General features: G+C 21.0%; 1 protein-coding gene across 2 annotated transcripts in view; it reads right to left on the reverse strand.

Annotated features, from left to right (window-relative positions):
* Window positions 1–13577, reverse strand: part of LOC136973492 (uncharacterized) — a 183927-nt gene that overhangs the window by 128784 nt on the left and 41566 nt on the right. Inside the window, exon 2 of one of the 2 annotated variants that reach the window (XM_067268223.1) lies at window positions 9833–9930. The exons of the other annotated variant lie outside the window; for it this stretch is intronic. The gene's annotated coding sequence lies outside the window, so the exon portion shown is untranslated. The remainder of the gene's footprint in view (window positions 1–9832; window positions 9931–13577) is intronic. 2 annotated transcript variants of the gene reach the window in all.

Below are 13577 nucleotides of genomic sequence, written 5' to 3' on the forward strand. Positions count from 1 at the left end.
AGCTGTTTAATAAAATATATTTTAAAAAATATAATAACTAATAAAGTTTTCTTTTTTAATCTTTTAGTTTCTTTATTTTATATCTATTTTTTTTTTTAAATTTCTAGTTATTAAGCTTGAATATAAATTTAATATATTATTAATTTAATAGAATGAAAATCTCATTAATGTTTCATGTAATCTACTTATTTATCAATTCACTAGCAATTTTTAAAATTCAATTAAATTTTAAATGAATATTAAACACATTCTGTAATTAAATGTTTTAAAATTTTACTTTATTTTTTAAAATAAATTTCATCAAAATTAAAAGTAATTTTCTTTAATTTAATTTCGTTTTAATGTTAAAGGGTTTTTTTTTAAAATTCAAATATAAAATTTCGTTTTTATTAACTGTTATATATTTTAAATTATATATATTGTATTTTTTAAATGTTTAACTATGTATATAGTTAGCTATGACACTCATTTAAAGAAAAAAATTATAATTAATTTTAAGTAAATTCTCTATAATAATTTAAATAACTGTTTAGAATAATGCGGTATAAATCGATATATTGATAAAACTGACCAAAAAATAAATATTAAAAAATAAACAAAATATCGATCTTATTATATAAAAATACATAAATATATTTTACCCTTTTATAAATGATTACTTTTTTTATATCTGTTTACATTATTATTCTTTAAATAGTATAAGAAGAACGAAGCAAATATATTCAACAGGAAAAAATAATTCAAGTTTTTGAACATAAAAATAGGCAATAAAATAAAAATAAAGTATAATTTATAATATTTATATTCACTTGAAAATGTATTCAAAAATTCATTTTATTACTTCAAAAGTTTAATTAAGAAGTAATGTAATTAATAACTAAATGATAGCATCCCATTAAGAGTAAAGAGATTAACTGAAAATTTGTAACGTTCTTTAGAATTATTAATATTAAATAAATAAGTTATAATTTATTAATATCCTAAAGCATAATTTATAATTTTAATTACAGTAATATAATAGAAATTTAGCATATTTTTATTGTTATTTTTCTACTAACATGTTATTAAATTAAAAAAAAAAAAAAAAAAAGATAAAATCGCGTATCGCCAGCGACGATCGCTATAAATCGCTGGCGATATCGCATCGCTTACATAATAGCGATAATTATATGGTCAATTAAAATTAGCGCAATTACAAAGAATAATTAGTAAAGTTGAATAACATTTTTTATTTTTTAAAGTTTGGTAATTATGAAAGATGATATTAAATTCCCAGAACAACAATAAAGTATAATTAAAGAAACGAAAAATTTTCATTTATGTTGGATATTTAATTAAAACATAATTCATTTTGATGGGCGTTAAAATTTTATATTTTAAAAGAATTTTACGTAATATGATTTACAGCTATTATGTTATCGCTACTAATAAATAATGGCAATGTATTTATTATTTGTGAAGAATTTTACTTGGAATTATTTTCGCAATTATTGTAATTACCGTGACAAAAAATTAATAATAATTATATTTATATTCTAAAATTATTTGTTTATAAAACATTAATTTTAATAATGTGTATTTTTTAAAGTAATCGATACAACTTAAAACGGTGCCAACATTATTACAGTGTGTTCGGTGGGGCCCAGACAAATTTTGACGAGGAGGCCCCGTGTACAGTGTTAAATCCAGGCATTTTTGTTTGGAAGAACTCTTATTGGGAAAATATTTTCTCATAGAAGATTGCTATGGGCAAAAAGGGCAATTTCCTGAGTCCCTCTGTTGTTGAGGGCCCCAGGAAGTTGCCCTTTTTGATCATAGGAGTGTATTGTTCAATCTATCCTTAGAAATTGCTCGCTGACAATATTTTAAAATAACATACTTTATAATTAGTATTATTTTTGCAATTTATTCACAATACTTAAAACTGAGTGTTAAGGATAATATAAATAAGAAATTCTTAAAGACTGTACTTCCATTTTTCGGAATGCACTTGAGAGGTCCCTTTGAAAGATTATTATAAAACAAGGATCATATATCTTTGCAGGGCACCGATATTTATTGTAATTTAACGTAGAAGAATTCGTTATTTTATACTTTTTATCAAAATTAAACTTTATTTGGGCCCTGCTATATCTACAGCCCTACTGCGCCTGTTTATAAGTAGAGCTCTGATTATTATTATTATTATTACTATTATTTGTATAAACCTTCTGTAACAAGGCCTAGCTTTAATGCAAATAAAGATCTTTATTATTATTATTATTATTATTAGCAGTATTATAGTGTAAATCTCAATTTTTTTCATACTAAGACTAATTTATGCCTTATGGAACGTACTTTTTCCCTGAAGAATAATAGTTTCTATCGAGAAGCGCTGCTGTAAAGTAATATAAATAAACTAAAAACAATTATTTTAAAAATAAAATAAGTTTATTAAATAAATTAAATTAAAATAATTATTTATATATTTGAAGTTTTTCTCATCTTAGCATACAAATTATTGATTGTATAAAAATATTTTTACAAAAGTTTTTCTGTATAAAAATGTTAAACTAATTAAATTTATTAAATTAAAAAAATAAATAAACTATATTAAATTTTTAAAGTGGAATTTCTTAAACACATTTTTTTATTTTTTATTTTTTAAAACAGCTTTATAAAGTAAAGAAAAATAAGCTAATAAATTAAATTTATTATACATGTTATAATATATTAAATTTATAAAAATAAAAATATATATTTTTCGATTAAAAATTTGATTTTTTAAGTTATCCCCTTTTACGCACTTTTAAACAATTTTTGAAAGTTACATTTTAAAATAAAATTCCTCTTATTTCTGTTTTTAATTTTATAAATAGCCGTTTTTGTACTACAAATTAAAAAGAAAATGGAAATAAAATAAAAAAAACATATAAATGAAATTTAGGAAAACTGATGTAAAGAAGATAAAACAAAATAAATTGAAGATAAAGTGAAAAACAATAACGACGAGGATAAATAATTTATAAGTAAAAACATTAGAAAAAAAAGAACAGATAAATGAACTAGACAATAAAAATAAATTAATTATATCCATTACATCCAACATTCTTTAAGTCCGTCACGATTGCTGTCCGTTGCATTAAATCTCTCCATTTATATCAATTTTTAGATCATAAATAAAAATAACCGTTTTAAGTAAATGAATTTATTCCTATTAATTACATAAATAAATTCGAAAATATAATCTTTTCTTTCATTAAGAAGATTATTCTTCTTTCATCATTAAGGAGAAGAAGAAGAAGAAGAAGAAGATTATTTTAAAATTAATTAGATTTTTATGTATTTACAGATCGCTCTCAGGTTATTGATTTCGGGTTGAATAAATTATTCAATGACATGGTTAAATATGTAATGTATCACGAATAGCTTTCACAGTAAATATTTTATTACGAAGATGATATTCGTTCATAAATGTGACAGAGTTGACGATTTCGTGATATTCTCTGAATAATAAAATTGTATTTTGAACTTTTACAAAAATCAAATTCTATGATGGATCTTGTGGAAAAATATCACGTGATAAGTTTCTTTACTATTTTTCTTTTCCCTTGATCAATAAAAAGTAATTTCATAACATAAAATGTACATAAACATAATTAAAATCAGTAGATTAAAATAAAACAACTTGATATATATTGTATAATACGTTATTCATAAAAGAAATAATTAATTTACCGACTCATTTATTTACATTTACTACAACCTTAAAAACCTGTCTAATACGGAAACCTGGCTAAATGTGTAAAATATTCGGTACCCTTAACATAGCCCATAAATAACTTATAAAGTAATTTATATAAATCAGTAGTATATAAACTTAAATACAATTAATGTACAAAGGCTGGAAAATACTTAAAACGTTTTGTATAGAATGTCATTAAGAACATAATAAAGTGAATTTACGTACACATATATATCTTTATACACTAGTAGATAATACTGTTGCCTACAAACATTTTATGAGGTAGTTTTATAATATAAAATGAAAATATAAATTGTAGAATTACATAAAAATATACATATAACATAATTAAAATCAGTAGAAAAGAATGAAAGGAGCTAAAATATATAAAATGTTATATATATACGAGTAAAAATGAATTTACGTACATATATATATATATATATATATATACTGATAAATAAAAACTGATATATTTCCATATTGCCTATAAACATTTTATAAAGTTATAAATTCCGAACCGTCTCATATTTTAAAGATAAGGGAATAAATAGCATATATCTATTTACAATGATATACTTCACTTCAGTACACTATATTCAATATATTTACATCCTATATTCAAGACTCTACTAAATTTTATTTTATTTTATTTATTTTGTATCTCATAACATCCATATTCTATATAAGATTATATACTATATAATATATATATAACAAGAAGAATTCTTCTTATCGAGCATCAGACAATAGAGAAAGTTCTTTTTTTTACAATGTTAAATCTAAATAAATAAAACAAAAATTATAAATATTCATTTCATTCTTTTTTTTTAAATAGAAATGTTTATAATAAATAATTCCCTCCTGGTTTACATGGAAAATATCATTTTAAATTATTACATAAAATATTTTTTATACAAAATGTTTAAAAATATTTACAAAACATTTTTTATAAATAATATTAAAAAGTAAAATATCAAATTTCCAATCGACTTTACTTTCCATTAGTTAAAAATCGATACTTCTAGAAAAAGAAATCGATTAGTTTACTACAATAGCAATAATTTGATTATTACGTCATTAACGTTTACGGAATAAATTATTTTTCTAGAAATGTTCATTTAAGTAATTATCATTTTCAAACATTTCATTTTCTAATTACAAAAAGGAAGGGGGAAAAAAAGTACTTAAAATAATGTTATTTTTAAAACTTTAATTTCTAAAACAAGAAAAAGTGTATATATATATACACTTTTTTTAAAAGTTGTTTTTTTTTAAAGAAAATAAAAATAAAATTCGCATTAAGTATAAACAAAACAAAAATTTCAGCTTTTGTATTAATGAACACAAAAGTAATTAAGTAATAGCGAATGTTGTATAATTATTTGCATTTCTAATAGGTAGTGTTTTAATTACTTTTGTAAGTAATTAAAACATCCCTTCCCTCTCTCTTTCACTCTCCCTCTGTCTCTTCTCTTTCTCTCGTTCTCTTACTGTATATTTTCTCTATCAAAACTGCAAAAATAATTATACAAAAATGTATTTTTAGAAAATTTTAAACTTTATTTTATCTACTTTATCAGAAAATTAATATATTAAAAATTCATTATTTCTTTTTCTTCCCTCCTTTAAATCGATGCTGGAAATGTTATTTTAATTTATATATATGTATATATAATTAAAAAAAAAGGAAAGAATAATTTTACTTAAATTAGACAGTTTTTAAAAATATAATTTAATTAGTTGGAGTGTGGATCAATAATTTCCATTTTGCTAAATTTAAATATACGTTCAATGATATTAAGTTAAATTATTCTGTGATGGAAATTTAATGCTACTTTAATAATAATGTCGTATATTCTAATAATAATGATTCATTAAATATGTATTTGTTTGCCTTGGTATATTTGAGTTTTGCAAACGATTTTAATAAATTAGTACGTCTATAGCACTAATATAATATTACATGGAGTAAAATTAACTAAATGTTATGTTGATCGCTCTTAATAACACGACGATAAATTTTTTATAAATTAATAAAAATTTAATTCCATACGTTTCGATAGAAAATATTACATTTAAATTGTTTGAATATAATTTATTAAAAGATTATTTATTAATTAAAAGATGAAAATCATATTAATTAATATTTATAATATAATTTTTATTCATTATTAATACGTAATTATGAAATGTGGCAATGTTATAAATATATAAATGGTGTATTATTATAAGTTTTATTAATGTAAATTTCTTAAATAATTGAAATTTTAATAACAAAGGTCGAAGAAAAATAAATTAAATAGATTTAAAATATTTAAATATTTTATTATAATGTATAATAATAATAATAATAAATATTTATATGTTATATACATGTAAATTTTATTCAAATTACAAACATCTTCTATTCATAATGGTATATTTTACTGCATTATTATTTATTTAATGTTATATTTGTAATAATTTTATCATTCTTTATAGAAAATAAAGCATTTTTCTTGAAATTATTTTCAGAAAAATGCAATAATTAATTATATTTAAAGTCGAGTTTGTAATATTTTACAATTTTTTTATTTATTATTCTTTTTACTTTTACAAATAGTTACTTGAAACATCTTCAATAAGAAGGATCAAAAGTCTGTCCTTTGTATGAGACAATTTTTCATTTTGATTACTTGATGAAAGCGCAAATCGAATGTTTGAAATTTTTACGCTTTAGGCAATGTGAAAGTGTCACATTTTATTGTTTGTGATCGAGTTAATTTTCTTTTTATACAAAAGCATTATTAATCATTGTTCTCCCTCTTGATATGTCATTTCAATTTCGATTATTTCCGTACTATAGTCTTATAAACATTGCTTACTTAGCTGTGATATAATCAATCTTGTTATACAGTGATACCGAGGAAATTGTTTTGAAGGTCTTTTCAAAAATTTCATTGTTCTAATTTTAGTATATGACAAAGAAATTCAGTTTTAAAATTTCTTTATTCTCTCTTTCAAATATAAAAATACAACCTGTAAGTTTTCTCTCATTGTAAAATCTAAAACGTAAAATGTTTGATAGATAAATCTATATAACACTAAAGCCTTACATGGGTTTTAAAATCTTCCAACCAACGTAAAAAAAATATTCTCCAGGATTCATTGGAAGCTCGTGAAGGAAATAAAACTGCAGTTTTTTTAAAAATATATCTTTAAAAAAAGGGAAAAAAATATTATGTATCAGGTAAGAAACTGAATATTTTTTTTCTTTCTCTATCTTAGGAATATCCTTCTTTTCATATTAAAATATTCATTTTGCATTTTTTTTTTTAAATATTTTCTTTTTGAATATACTTTTTATAAATATATTATATTAAAAACATTTATTGAATTTTCTCTTACATTTTTTTAAATAAAATACTTATACAGAAATGTTTAATAAATATTATATTAAAAAACAACAAAAATTCAAACACTATAATCATTTGAAAATTTAATAAATAATATATATTTTATATAAATTTATTATTATTATATATATATTCTTAAATTGCTTTAATTATATATAAGTCTTAATTAAAAATAATGACATTAATTTAATTTCCATTATCTAAATTTAATTACAATTAAACAAGAATTCAATTCTATTCCATTTTTATGTTACTATCAGTAAGTTCAATTACTCTTATCATTTTTTTTTCTTCTTTACCTTTTTACTTTGTGATCTCACAAGGGAAAACAACAAACACAGCAATTTATCCAAACTTCAATTTATCTGAGATATCTACTCGGATAAATTAAACATAAAATACGAATTAAGTATACTTATATAAATATATTTATTTATAAGATAATGTAATTATATTATATTAAAAGATAAAGCACAGAAAGTAATTCTTTTTTTTTTTCCTCCTCTGTCTCTTTTTATTCTATAGGGGAGTTTCTATAGGAGATAAACAATGAAGAGGTCTTGCATATAAATCTAAGTCTAACTGACGTCGTAAACCATTCAGTTCTCAAGAATAAACTGCAAGAGAATAAAAGTCAATATTTTACATGATTTAAGATCGATTTTAACACAGATCTCAGAAACAAAATTAATATTGATCGGTTTTCTGAAGGAAGAAACAAAGTGGAGGGACATCAATTCTTTCCTTTTTCTGAATAGAAAAATGTATGTTTAACTCTTAAACTCTACCAATTTTTTTAAAACTTATTTTTAAAAATTAAATATATATATATAATTTTTTTTATTTGTTTCTTATTAGGACTACAATTTATTTTTTATGAGCCAAAAAAGAAAATGTAATTCTGAAAGTTCCATTAAAAATAATCATTTCTAATTTTGTTCCATACAATATTATGTAGTTTAAAATGATGTTCGACCCCCTTTGTGTAGCCCCATATTATTATTAATTTAATTTTCCTTTTGAATTATTATGTTTTATTTTGTTGATTCGATATTAAATTATATTTTCTTTTTTTTTTAATTATTTTTTCTTCTCGAATTCAATTTTTTTTAATATTATTATTATTATTGAAAATATCAATAATAGATTGCGAGAAAAATGTAAAAATCTAAATTTAATTTTAGTAATGGGTAATAAAATTTTGTTTATAAATTAAATTATAAATTTATTTTATTTTATTTTTAAAGTTAAACAAACGTTTACTTTCGTGTAAATTAATCTTAATGCGGAATTATCGATCGGTTTTTATATTAAGAAAGTCGTAAAAATGGCACATTATTTAGTAAAATAATTAAATTTACGATTTATTTTTATTAATAATTTATTATTTTTAATAAATTTTAAATCGGGATGTGTAAAATAATAATTTATTTTTATGAAATTTAATTTTTTTTCCTACAAAAAGAAGAAAAAAAAAGTAATTCATTAAACAATTTATAATCAATTTAATGTATTTACCATAACTAAAAATTAAAGAAAGGAAGTAATTTTTACGTTAAAGAAATCGTTATTTTAGTACAATGACATTTATCGATTTTCAATAATTACCTAAACCAGAAAGGAAAATTATTAAGAATTTGTCATTACTCGTTTCGCGTCGCGTCGCGTCGCATCAGCCGCGCGCCAGCAAAGCGATTTCTCAAAAGAAAACAAAAATTCTAAACTAAATCTAATTTCTGTTTTGTATAATGTTATATATACAATTAGAAACAAAAGGGCTAAAAAAAAACAATTAAATCAAAATAATTCAAATATTTCTTCGTTTTAATTAATAGTTTAAAAAGCAAATTAACGTTGAAAAATTAATTAAAATTAGCGAAAAATTTAATGATGTTTAAATATTTTATAGAAATTTTTAACGTATATAAAACTTTACAATTAATTATTTACAATGTCTGTTATACGTTTTCAAATTAAAAATATATAATTTAAAGTAATTAAAGTTTTATATACATTTTCTACAATAAGAGAAGCTTTATTTTCCCTATAAGAAAATTGACAATAGTTTGATATAAGATTAATTAATTATAAATTTAAATTGAGTCATTCTATTTAATTATTCTATCTTTATTGATTATATTTATCTTGCGAGTCATTACCATCATTAAATGCAACAGTTTAGTACATGATACCTTATCTGCATTATCTAAATTATATCAGATCCTAGTCTTGGATAAACTCAATATTGACAAAAGGAGTTTCAGTATGCAAAGTTTTTCTTTAGAAAAAGAATAAAATAAAATTTTATTATTATTATAATACTTACAAAATTTAAAAAAAAATAAAATTTCTATTTTGATAAAGGGAAGGAAAGGAAGAAAAAAAAAAACACTTAAGTAGCAATATTTAAGTTCAGTATAACTGAATATATCATGATAAAATAGCAGTTTATAACAATTTCCACTTAAAACTTCTTGAATAACAACTAATTACTCAACAGTTTAATGGAATATGTACTGTTTAATGTGATTATAAATCATTATAGTCATAAATTTTGAAATCCTATTAAAATATTTGAAGTATAATGTAAAATCAATTCGGTAATTATATTCAAACAGCATTTCTAAACAAGAATAATTAGGAATTAATTTGATTGATTAATTTTATTTCCGTGATTTAAAATTAAATAATAAATTTAATTACAATTTACCTTTAAATCACTGGATTTAAATTAGACAGGCATATTCCACTAATTCAGTTATCTCTTGAAAACTTTTCTCTAATTTTAGTTCCCCTTCACCAAGCTACCTACAAAACAATAAATTTATACAAATACTTTTAATATATTATTACATTTTTTTTCGATTTTGATTTTCTAAATTAATTTTTAATTTATTTTGGATAGTTAGATTAAATTCTGATAAATTTTTTAATTGATTAGAATTTAAAAACTGATTTTCTTTTCTTTCTTTTTTTTTAATTGTCAAAATAGCCTGGATTAAAAAAGGTATAGCATAATTTGTTTTAGTTTCAACTTAATTTTTCGGATAATTTTATTCACTTTTTAAAATGTTAATATCTTCTAAATCCCCTCTTTAAATTCCTATATATATATATATATATATATATACTTCTTTTAATATTTTTGTCTTTAATTAACATATGCATTCAGTTAGAAGCATACAGGGCCAGTGCCAATGATATAAAATAGCCTACAATAGGCAAAACTATATGTTTTTAGGCCCATGTATATAAAACTTAACAGGATATTCATACCCAAAAACACTTTTTCTTCAGCTCTGGACATATATAAATTCTAACTGAATGAAAATTCCTGCAAAATATGCCTGCCTACCTCTTTACTCAATTACAATTAAGCATAATATCATATATTTTATATAACATTTAATTAAAATAAATTTATTATGATAAAAATACTTATTATTATTATTATATTTATATACTTAATTATTATATAATTTTATAATAATAATAGTAATAAAAGAAAAAATTAGTTTTCTGTATTTTAAATTGACTTTTTAAAAAACAATAAAATAAAATTTTGTAAGTTACATTATTATACAAAAAAATAAATTTATTGGTTATTTAATGATAGAAATTAAAAATATATAATTAAATAAAGTATAATTATTTAATCATTTTCTAAGAAAATGATTCTTTCTTATACAAAAAATTATTATTACTATTATTATTTTTTTCCCCTATTCTATATAAAAATTGATTGTGAGTAACAGGAGTATCAATGTGTCCTCTGTAATGAGTGTCAATGTAACAATGTCGTTCTTTCTTCTGAAAGAGGAAACATTGATACTGTACTTCATATATAAAAAAGGAAAAAAAGGCATTTATTCTGTAGAAAATACTATTACAAAAAATATTTTGAAAGTATTTTAACTTTAACTTTTTATTTATTTTTTCTTCAAACTGTTTATGATGTTCGTTTATCTTACATAAAGAAAGTTTTACAGCTGTAGAAAATATATATAAATTTTTCTTGATAAGTAATGAAAAAATGCAAAGCTGGCAACAAAAAAAATCAATAAAAAATATTAAAAATAAAATAATAAAATCTGCTTGTGAAGAATATGTTAATCAGATAATTTAATTTACTTTTTTTAAAAACGTAATTAATTTTAATTTAGATATTTCATATACGTAAAATTAAATATTAAACAAATTTTTAATTTAATTCTATAATTATTTATCATGAAAATAAATGTTATTGACACTACAAAAAAATTTAAATTAATTATAATAAACTTGTAAGGTTGATAGCATCTTGGTACTACTCAATTTAAAAAATTAATTTGATTAAAAATTTAAAATGTAATTTTTACATCTGCCATGTTCATCATTGTTCATAAACACATCATAAATTTTGAATAGTTATATTTAAATATGTAATTGATATTGCCCTGCTTATATGCAAATGGTTGAAATTTATGTAAAAATTAATATGTATAAATACATTTAATTTAGTTTAAATCTCAGGTGATAATTATAAATTAACAGATATTACATTTCAGAATATGAATTGAATAATTACATATAAACATCTGTTGCATTTATTCATTTACAACATTTGCAATACAAAATTGATTTATTCAATAAATCAAGTTTGCATGTTGTAAATTTCCATATTACAAGTTTAATTTCTTTTTTTCTTTTTCTTTTTTAGATAAAATAAAATACGTTATTGTTCTATAACTCTGAAATTTACACAATTCATTACTTATTTTTGATGTAATTTAATTAAATATATAATTAAATCTATTCATTTACATTATAAAAATAATAATAATGAATGCTAATTAAATTACTAATTCACAATTAAATGTTTGTTTAAAATGTATAAATCATGTCTTAATTTGTATTATGATTTTTATAAATAAAATAATAATAAATATTAATAATAATCAATCATAATAATTACTTTCGTTGGCTTCCATGTTAATTTTATGGGACACTGAACATAAATTGACGATTTCTGCTCTGGCAAAAAAAAAAAAAAAAAGAGATAACTTATTGAAAGAGAACATATTGATACTGTAGTAAAAAAGGGAATTTTTATTACGATTATTATTATTATTTTTTTATTTCATAAAGAAAGAAAGGGAAGAGAAATATCCCATTTTTATAAGAACCAAGGAAATCAAAGTCCTGTTTACAGTTTCAATTCAGAGGGGCGGACACAGTAATCTTATCGAGTCATACTTCTCCTTTTCTATCAACTTTGAGCGAGGAGATGGTAATGCTCTGTCATTGTAGCACAGGCTTTTCTTCCAAAATACTTCTATCGATTGAACAGCATTCCAGTCACTTTCACTTTTACTTCTTCAGCTGCTGAATTCGCAACGAAACCTCCACTTTTTTTTTTATATATTTTTTTACGTTTCTGGTCACCGACAAATACCGAGTTTATGTGTTTTCATATCCTTTTTTTATGGACTATATTTTTAAGAATTTTCTGAATTTAAATATTTTTCAACAAATTTTGATATATAAAATATCTTTTCTTATACAATATACTATTAGATTATTGTTGCTTTTATTAGATGAGATATGTAAGCGTTTCGAAAATATTTTATATTTTAATGAGTTTTGCAATCATTTCTGGAATTTTATGCAAATATTAGAAGATTTTTATTATTATTATTTATTCGAATATACTACATAACTCGGTTTAATTATTTTTAATTAATTAATTTATTTATTTATTTTTCTTTGCTTAACGGTTGAAATTTTCTTACATTTTTTTTTTTTTTTTAAATTCTATTTAGAAGGGTTTAAAAACTTATATTAAAAGTTTAAAAATTTTAATTGCTTTTTATAAATTATCCGTTTTAAAATAATATTAGAAAAGTTAAAGCAACTTTAAAATTGACTTTTTAAAAATCGCTTTCATAGCGCGCGATAAATCGCAAGCGACGTCGCGACTTGCTTAAGCGATATATATAAAAAATAAGGAAAAAAAGTAATTATTTTATCCTAATTTTTTCATGTGACACGTTGCAAATGTAGAATAAATATTCAATTAAATTAGAAGAGATAAGGAGGGGAAAAAACATTACGGTTGTTTTATTTCACTTCACATAAGAATTTATCCGGGAACCTGTAATAAAACAGACCCAAATTTACCCATCAATGAAGTAATGGGTCAATGAAACCTTTCTATCAGTTTATCATCATCACATAATGGTGTCGAAACTCAACCCATAACATTTCTATCACGGTACTTTTCCATATTTATTATTTTTGTTGTGAATAGTCTATTATGGAAACAGGCCATAACCATGATGATAGCGTATAAAAGTTTTATTGTGGTAGGTATTAAAATAAATTTTTAAATATTATTGTTTCGATATCAGAAATTGTATTTTTTTTTCAGTCTTCCAATTTTTACGCAAAAATCCACGGAATTGTACATTACAATG

The sequence above is a fragment of the Centruroides vittatus genome, unplaced genomic scaffold, assembly GCF_030686945.1.
Source record: "Centruroides vittatus isolate TY-2023 unplaced genomic scaffold, ASM3068694v2 contig_318, whole genome shotgun sequence".
NCBI classification, from domain to species: domain Eukaryota; kingdom Metazoa; phylum Arthropoda; class Arachnida; order Scorpiones; family Buthidae; genus Centruroides; species Centruroides vittatus.